The sequence below is a fragment of the Heterodontus francisci genome, chromosome 29 (assembly GCF_036365525.1).
Source record: "Heterodontus francisci isolate sHetFra1 chromosome 29, sHetFra1.hap1, whole genome shotgun sequence".
Taxonomy (NCBI): domain Eukaryota; kingdom Metazoa; phylum Chordata; class Chondrichthyes; order Heterodontiformes; family Heterodontidae; genus Heterodontus; species Heterodontus francisci.
The window spans coordinates 37,813,076-37,822,791 of NC_090399.1; positions in this window are offsets into that span (position 1 = coordinate 37,813,076).

Below are 9,716 nucleotides of genomic sequence, written 5' to 3' on the forward strand. Positions count from 1 at the left end.
CACCTGTCCTGGGAGTGTTTGCTGTGATAGTGTAGAGGGAGATTTACTCTTTATCTAACTGAGACTGACTGCCTTCATTGACCATTTCATTCAAATACCAGTGTAAGATCACTCCTGGACAGTGGGCTCCAAAGGGAGCTCCTCACTGTGCACGTCCATCTGCTGCCATCTGCTGCTCTTTTTCCCCCTAAATCCTCTCTTCTGCCGTTGAAGTTCCCCTGATTCTAACAATTGGTGCATTAAAACCCAAACTTCACCATTGGTCGCAATGCCTTCAGTTGCAGAGGCCCCAAGCTCTGGAATACCCTCCCTACACCTCTCCGCCTCTCCACCTCACTTTCCTCCATTAAGGCACTCATTAAAACCTACCTCTTTAACCAAGCTTTTGGTCATCTGACCTAATATTTCCTTTTGTGGCTCGATGTCATGCTTCGTTTTATAATGTTCCTATGAAGTGCCTTGGGATGTTTTATTACATGAAAGGCACTATATAAATATAGTTGTTGTACCCAGGACTGGCCTGAAATCAGACACACTCTGCACACTCACAGAGATCAGCACAAGACCACGAAACATTCCATTCACAGGAGCTGCCCCTAGGATGGTGCAGCACTCACTCTACAGGTACATTAGAAACCTCGAGAGATGAGCCCTTGTCCACTCCCATTCTACTTTATCCTTTGCCACTGGTTACAGTGGGAATATTGTGTGTGTGTGACATCCAACCGAAGGAATTTCCAAACTTCGATCTCTTCAATTCCTTGAGTTCAGCTCATCATTGAAGAGCAGGACTGTCCTTCAGATGTTCCACAATTCCAGACAGTGCATTTCCAGGACTGTCCAAGGGACAAGAGAGTACTCTGGCTGAAGATTGTTGCAAATGCTTCAGCCTTGACTTTTGCACTGATGTGCTGGGCTCCCCCATCATTGAGGATGGGATATTTGTGGAGCTTTGCTGCTATTTTCCAGATTCAATTTAATCCAACAAGGTTAACTTGTCTGTGACTACAATAAATCATGAGGGATACAGATATATTTTAATTATACATATCACAGATTTATTAAGTATTTTGCATCCAGTCCAAAGACAACAGTCACAGTCTGTCCCTCAGAACCTCAGCGCTAGCCCTCTGAGTGACTGTGGCGCGGTCTCTCTTTTTCTTGCTGTATTCTGTTGACTGGAGATTCTCTTCTTTCTTCCTCTGTTTTCGTGCTGCTTCTCATGTTCAATAGCTGTTCTTTGATATCCCTTTTCTCCTTTGAGCAGACATGGCAACTAACAATCACCTGGGCTATCTCATTCATTCTGTTTAATCATTTTTTAAAAACTTTTAACATTAAACTTTATGCTAATCTTCTGGTATCACTTTGTTCCATCTTCTTATTCTTTATCTATAAACTTCATACATACAGCTGTTACATGAGTTACAGCAATGTCTTTTACTCCAGTGATAACAGATATTAAAAGCATTAAACCTTCTGTTTTAATTGTAATTAATTAATGTTCTGTTTTTGATTATCTTTTAGTTTCAAACATCTCACAACATTCTTTTCATATTTAACTCAAGATTTGTTTTTCGCTGCCAGCTTGTTTTTAAACATAACCTTGGCTTAACATCACAGAATCACTGAATCATTACAATGCAGAAGGTGGCCATTCAGCCCATCGTGTCCTCACCGGCTCTCTGAAAGAGCAGCTCCCTCAGTTTCATTCCCCTGCCTTCTCCCCATAACCCGGCACATTCTTTCTTTTCATATAACTGTCTGATTCCCTTTTGAATACTTCAGTTGAACCTGCCTCCACCATGTTCTCAGGCAGCACATTCCGAACCTTAACCACTCGCTGTGTGAAAAAGTTTTTCCTCATGTCACTTTTGTTTCTCTTACCAAATACTTTAAATCTGTTTCCTCTCGTTCTGCATTCTTTCATGAGGCATCCTTCATCAGGCTTTGCTTTTCAGCCTCAGACCATGTTTAACTGAGTTTACACATTTCGTTACTTTAACAATATTTTAAAGCATTATTACTTAACATAATCACTTCTCATCAATCTTATACATTTTAAAACATTACACTAAGCAGTGAACTATCTTGCAATATCCCCACCTTGAGGGCAAGGCATTTATGCCAAACCCTCAAATTAAATTCTTGTGTAATTCGAACTTCCATATTTATTCATTTCCAAGAGATTTTGTGCTGTGATCATGTTTAATTGTGATCTTGTCTGGCACACCAGGTGCTTCAAGTAGCAAGTGTAGAGCAGTAAGTATATTATCACCAATAACTGAGTTATAACCAGTATGTGTGAAATTATTCTGATCCGGGGGGAATTTCCATGTTGAATCCTATTTTATGTTGAATCCTCTGCCCCTGGAACTTTCTTCGCTGCAGTTTTATTTCCTTGATCTAGTGTGTAATAATAATCATTGGGAGGCATTAACTTGACTTATTAATGTTACAAGGCTATAGGTAGTTCAAGGATGTCATTCCCAAATTTAGTGATATAATCCTCTAGGTTAATGTTCAAGCCATCTTTTACTCGTAAGACCTGTTGGTCAGGTGTAGCAATAGCGAGGAGGGTTTTTCTTCCTATCAGTGTGGTTTTGGTAGGTGTCATACTGTAGGTCCCAGGTTTGATTGAACATTTAAGTGACCCGTGATGATAATAGTCTTCGAAGGTGGTAAAACAGTAATTCCCTGATTGTACATTGGTCATTCTCGTTCTCACATCTGATGGTCCTGTAACTTCCATTGTGCAGTTCAGCCCCTTCTCATTCCAGTTAAATCCACATGTCACTTGAATGATCATATAAATCATATGGACAAATGAGAACATCCTTACTTGTTCTGCATCTCTGTAGGTTTGGTTCTATCCAAGTTAGTTCTTCCAGCCGGATCAACCATTGGGGTGCTTTCAGGAATTGACTAATGACACTTTCCCTCACAACCCCTGTTTTCTACTCTAAACAGAGGATTAGGCATGGGTCAATTCATAAGACTGGGGATCTGTACTACTAGTCCCAATAGCTTCTGGTTCCCCACCTTGTGGCATTTGTGCTCGACTGGGCGAACTTCAATCAAACTCCTAATTTTACATAATTATGCATCGTCCTGATAACAGGATATTTCTGACAAATGTCTATTTGTTACCCGAGTAACTTCACAAATATCCCATCCTCATTGATAACTTCTAGGTTGTCTCTGAACTGTTCTACAAACCAATTCCAGTACATGATGCGTACATTGTTATGAGCCTCCTGGTCAGAAGCCTTTCTGGCCTCTCAGATAAGGTCATTAATCTTTTTCACCTGATTTTCTATCTCGTGTACAATGTTTTGTTGGTGCACAGACCATTATCTGATCATCTCCCAGCTCTACATGTTCTATGCTATTCTCTTTACTGAGTATAATTTTCAATTTCTCCCATACCGTACGTAACTATATCTGTGAAGCTGCCAAATCCATCGAGTTAACCATTGAGGTGCTGTATTAACACCACTGAATCCATCAGTTATCAAGCCTAACTTTCACCTATTTCTTGTTTGACTCATTTCATTTCTAATATTGTTCTCATGGAGGAATGTATTCTGTACATCCTCTACACTATGGACAAGGCAGTCTTTTCCCAATACTGGTCAAAAACCTGCTGTATCATCCCTGAGTTAACTGTATTGTTATGTTGGGGCACCATTCGAGCAATACTAAATTGGTTAAGTTTAAAATGACAGGGACCACTTCTGGTATTACCTGGTGATATACTGCTTAGTGGGTAGGAATAATTACAAGGCCATTTCTGGGTTGTAGCCGGATGGCTAACCGCTAAGCATCTACAAAGCATGAAGGGAAAAATCACCAACTTTACACAAGGACAAGGACTGTGAAACAGCTGCAGTTGCAGCTTAACAAACCCAAGCTGCTGAATAGGCAGTGTGTGATGAGATGTATTTTGTTTTCCAAATTAGACTATGAGAATATGAGACTGCTGCGGTTACGAAGACTGCGAGACAAGGACAGATAGGGAGAACAAGGCCAGCAGATGTATTTTGTTTTGCTTTGCAACTAGCACTAAGCAAATGGATGGCTCCAAGTCCTGGGTGTATGTGACTAAGAACATTTTCGATGCTGGAAGCAACTGGATAAAAAGGGGTAGCTAGGAGCTCCGAAGCGAAGACCTGCAGGAACAACCATCGCGGAAGGGAACCCCGAGTCCAGAATTCAGTGAAGAGAAACCACCACTGGAGGGAGACTGATCTCCTCGCCTCTCAACGGGTAGTATTTAAGTCCAAGCAGTGAGTCTTGTGATTTATTGTAACAAGTAACAAATAGTTTGACAAGGGAAATAACGAGTAGCTTAATAAGTGATTGAAGTATCAATAAAGGTGTTTATACGAAGTATCTCGTGTAGGTGTCTTTTGTCCGCCACGTCAGTTGACACCCTAGTTTGAGCCTCTAACTGAGGACATTGCCCCACTTGTTCCTGATCCCAAGCAATTGAGCTATCCACCTTCTCATTGGTATGAGTGTAACACTGTAGAGGTAGCTGTCGGTCTTCGTACATCCGGTTACTGCATCCTCAAATTTTATCTTGACTCGGCCTATCACCCCCCAGGCCCCATCACCTAAAAGTTACTGAAAGAGGTCTGTCGTCCCAATTTCCATTATTAGACCTAAGACAAGAATATTGCCCTTCCTGTCTCTTCCATCGTTTAGGCCAACACAATTGGATTTCTCCTTCACCCTCTGTTTCCACTGGGCCTTGGTTTGATTATTTTACTTGCTCCCAATTCCCATTATTCTTTACCAGAAAATTCCACACATTCAGGCCTCCCCTGTCTTTTACCTTGCACATAATGCACACTCCATATCCCTCTTTTATTTCCCACATGGAAACTCCGTTGAGAAGACAATTTCGTATCACTTGATTTTAATAGAAGATGAAGAGGGGTGTGCGGTGAATGTAAAATCACTTTCTGTGGTCCGGTGATGTGAGTAAAGTGCTTGACTGCCCAGAAGATCACTAGTAGGTGACATTCACAGGCTGAGTACGTATTCTCTGCCCCTCTCAAAATACAGGAGGCACATGTGATAGGGCACAACGTGCATCTATCTGCTGTTCCTGACTTAAAACTGTTGTCAGGCAGGAAGGGGTGGAACTGACTTCCAGATGGAAAGGCCTGCTGGAGTCTGGGGTGATAAAGGCAGTAGTCTGCATTGTTGCCTGTTTTCAGACATTCACTGATTCTGTGTGACTATCACCCCCATGCTGGCCGAATATCTTCCTCATCACCTTTCAATAGTTCATACAGTGGCTCGGTCAAATCTGCAAAGTTCAGGATAAAACTTCTCTGATATCCTACCAACCCCAAAAAGGATGGCAATGCCATCATCGATACAGACAATGGGAGTTTCTGAATAACTTTGACCTTATACTGATCCGGACTGAGTCCTGGAGCAGAGATTTTTACCCCCAAGGAGGTGACTTCACTCTGCACCAACTGAGTCTTTTTCAGGATCTCCTTCAATCCCACTTTCTGTAACAGATCGAAAAGTTCATTGAAAAACAACAAATGCTCTTTGACAGTTTCTGTAACAAGGAGGAGGTTGTCTACATATTGGAGAAGAACCGATGGTTTTGAAAATGCCTTCACAGCTTGTGCCATATGCTGGTGGATATTGACTGTGAGTTATGGAAGCCTTGTGGTTGACATGTAAACGAATACCCTTGCCCCTCGAATGTAAAAGTGAATTTAGACTGGTCTGTCTGAGCAACTGGGATACTCCAAACATGTTTAGACTCAGCAAAAGCTGCAACATGATCAGTGATTAAAGCATTACCAGCAGGCAGTGAGTGAGTTGGTAAAGCAATGGGTTCAGGCTGTTTAATGGCAAATACCGAGTGAGCGACTGAAATTTGTACAACGTCCCCTGATCCTGAACTAACCCATAAACAGTTTTGATTGTAATCCACAATAACTGTCAGTGTGTGGAGAGTATCACTACCCAAAATTCCCTTTTCATTGGTCATACACATATACATGGGTTCGACAATCTGTACTGGGATCGTGCCCAAAGTAAAACTGATTCTATCTCCTGGGTAAGCTGAAACTTTAGTGCCTGTAACACCAGTGATGGTGATGCACTTTTTTCCTGCCACAAGATAGTGCACAGGGTGTGGGGTGTGTACAATTATGATGGGTAATCCAGTGTCTATAAACATGCTTTGCTGTTGGCCCACAGGCAGCAAAACAGAAACAACCGGTCGGCTGTGGCCGTCTCGTCTGAACCCCACCTCAGACCAGGCTGGCAGGGGCCAGACTCCATCAGACAGGGTTTCCAGTTCCATTTGAAGTTGGTGAAGGTGCACTGCTGGTTTACACCACGGGATGTCCTGATGCCTGGGTGGTTACCAAGGCCTGTATAATAGCAGAATTTATTCCAAATTAGAGGCCAACATGTGTGTTTTAGTTTCGATGGTGCCGGGTGGTCGTGAGGCATTAAAAAAGCTCCCTGCCCTGGGTCCTGACCGTTTACTGCTCCAGCAGTCATTGACATGGTGCCCTGACTTGCCACAATTATTGCACACTCCTGACTGTTTAAGGGATGGCACAGATGGAAGGGCACGGGGTCTTTCAACTATTTACATGAATTTCCCTTTCTGGGAATCCTTGCTCTGGCTTATAGTAAACATCCTCCTATGTGAAGCGAACATTGTGTGATCAGTCCAGGGTGAGTTGTGGCTGACAATATGGCCCAGAGCTGTTTGTAATGAAGGCTGTATATTTTTCAGATATACCTTTTGAAAAGCAGCTTCATCTTTTCCATTTGGAGCATTAACATTGGGGTTTCCCTGCATCATTTTGTAAATAGTGTATCGTCGCTCACTGAATGAGTGGGGCTTTCATGAGGGTCCTGTTTAATTTGATATATCTTTTCTCTCTGTCGATGCTATTTATTCCCAAAGTAGTGATCAAATCATTCAGGACAGTATTCTGGTTAAAAACAATAAAAGAGAGACTATCTCACAAGTCTGAGCTAAGGGTGGACAAGATAACATTCTTTATATTGTACTGAGATTGGGGTGGTAATTCTGAAACACCTGCACATACTGTCTTCGGTCTATGGGGCATGTTTGTGGGTTGATTGGTCCTAATTGTTAAATACATGTCTGCTGTTCACAATAGTGTAAGGGTTGGGATCATTCACATGTACCTGTCAACGGAACTTCAGGCGGAATTGCTCCTTGCCCCTCATTCCCATTTCCTGGTGGTGAATTTTGTGGATTTGCTCCCAGTCCGGCGGCTGAGACATTAAAAACACTTGAGTTCCAATGAGGACACTAACTGCGTTTGCTGTATTTGGGAAATCAAGCGGAGCTTTATCTTCACAGGAGATTTTCCGAACTTCGTTTTTGTTACTATTAAAATCGGGTGGAGGACCTCACTTAGAAAGAGCGGGTAGGGGAGGATATACATTTTCACTAAATTAATCAAATTCTAGGACATTATCTGGGTCAGGGTCCCCATGTTTACTGCTGCTGTTGTATGATTGCCTCTAAGAATGATGCCCCTTCAAGATCTTAGTATGCTAATGCGCTAAGTGCCAAGATGTAGTCATGTGACTATATGCAAGTCTCACTCTGTAACTGTAATATCTAGAGGCTGGTCTTGTAAATTGTTTGGTCTACACTGTATATACTTGTTAGCTGTTAATAAATCTGTTTTGAGATCTTCAACAACCTGGACTCCACGTATCTTATTTATGTCACATCAGACACCATAAAATAGAACTCGTTACTTTGGTGGCATCTGGGTTGAGAAGACATAATCTAAGATTGAAAACCACAGGGAAAACTGCTTTAAAAACTACCCTCTGTACAGCTGCAAGAGAGAAAGATTTAAAAAAAATACTGGCCCAAACAAGGAAAGAAGAAAACACTTACCTGAAGCTGCAGCAGACAGAGCTCGGAACAACAGGCTGCAAGAAAATCGGGGGAATCATTGTGCCAATTGTCAAGGGATACTATTTAAAAAATAAAAAAATGTGAAATGCTTGAAAAATGTATTCTTTTCAAAGGCTCCTTTGTAAGTAAAATAATGGGCAAGACTCAACTCATTTCACAGGCTGAGCAGGGCGGTGCCATTTCGGGAGGTGCTCAGTCTGCTCTCTAGAGAACTGACAGCACCACAACAAGCCAGAGCAGGCAGGTATCTCCATAAGACCAAGTACTCCTTCCCCAACTGCTCCTCAACCTTGAGCCCCAAGCTTCAGACACAGAGGATGAGGAGAGATGAAGGACACACAATGCCCTGAAGAGGATGAGAAGGAATGAGTTGAAGCATTGCTGCTAAATCTTCAAGATGAGGTGCAAGAACTCTCCAAGACTGACAAGGCCTCAAAAGTGGTCATCTTGAATAAAGCGACAGAGTACGTCAGCAGGCTGAAGGCAGAGCATCAGAAAATGAATGCAGAGATGGTGAAACGTTATTAAGAAACTCAATACCTGAGACACACATTCTCTGAGCAAGAGTTGTCAAACCACCAAAACGAAACATAGACTTGTGTGGCTGTATACTTGTAAATTTTTCTCTATCCTTCTATATACTAATTTTGATGCTATCTAATGTTTCTTTTTTTTCATTCTAGCACACGAGACTTTGGAAAGAAGGGGATGATGTGTGATTGCCTTGAAGAGTGTCCCTTTAAGATCTTTGCATGCTAATGAGCTAAGTGCCAGGATGTAGTCACGTGACTACATGCTGGTCTCACTGCTGCTATAACAAGGAGAGGCAAGTTCTGTAAATAGTGAGTTCTGTACTGTATAGTAAATTAGCAGTAAGAAGCTGATGAAAGGTCACAGACCTGAAATGTTAACTCAGCACCTCACTCCAAAGATGCTGCCGGACCTGCTGAGTATTTTCAGCAATTTGTTTCTTATTTCAGATTTCAAGCATCTGCAGTATTTAGCTTCCATTATATAGAGTAATAAACTGAGTGGAAATCTTCAACAACCTGGACTCCACACATCTCATTAAATTTGCATCAGAAAACATAACAAGAACTCATTACAGGCAGTACTCAGGGAGTGCTGCAGTGTCGGAGGGCCAGTGCTGAGGGAGTGCTGCACTGTCGGAGGGTCAGTACTGAGGGAGAGCAGCACTCTCAGTGGGTCACTACTGAGGGAATGCTGCACTGTTGGAGGATCAGTACTGAGGGAGTGCTGCACTGTCGGAGGGTCAAGACTGAGGGAGTGCAGCAATGTCAGTGGGTCAGTACTGAGGGAGCGCTGCGCTGTCGGAGGGTCAGTAGTGAGGCTGCGCTGTCGGAGGGTCAGTACTGAGGGAGCGCTGCACTGTCGGAGGGTCAGTAGTGAGGGAACGCTGCACTGTCGGAGGGTCAGTACTGAGGGAGCAATGCGCTGTCAGAGGGTTAGTAGTGAGGGAGCGCTGCATTGTCAGAGGGTCAGTAGTGAGGGAGCGCTGCACTGTCGGAGGGTCAGTACTGAGGGAGCGCTGCACTGTCAGAGGGTCAGTAGTGAGGGAGCACTGCACTGTCAGAGGGTCAGTAGTGAGGGAGCACTGCACTGTCAGAGGGTCAGTAGTGAGGGAGCACTGCACTGTCAGAGGATCAGTAGTGAGGGAGCGCTGCACTGTCAGAGGGTCAGTAGTGAGGGAGCACTGCACTGTCAGAGGGTCAGTAGTGAGGGAGCACTGCACTGT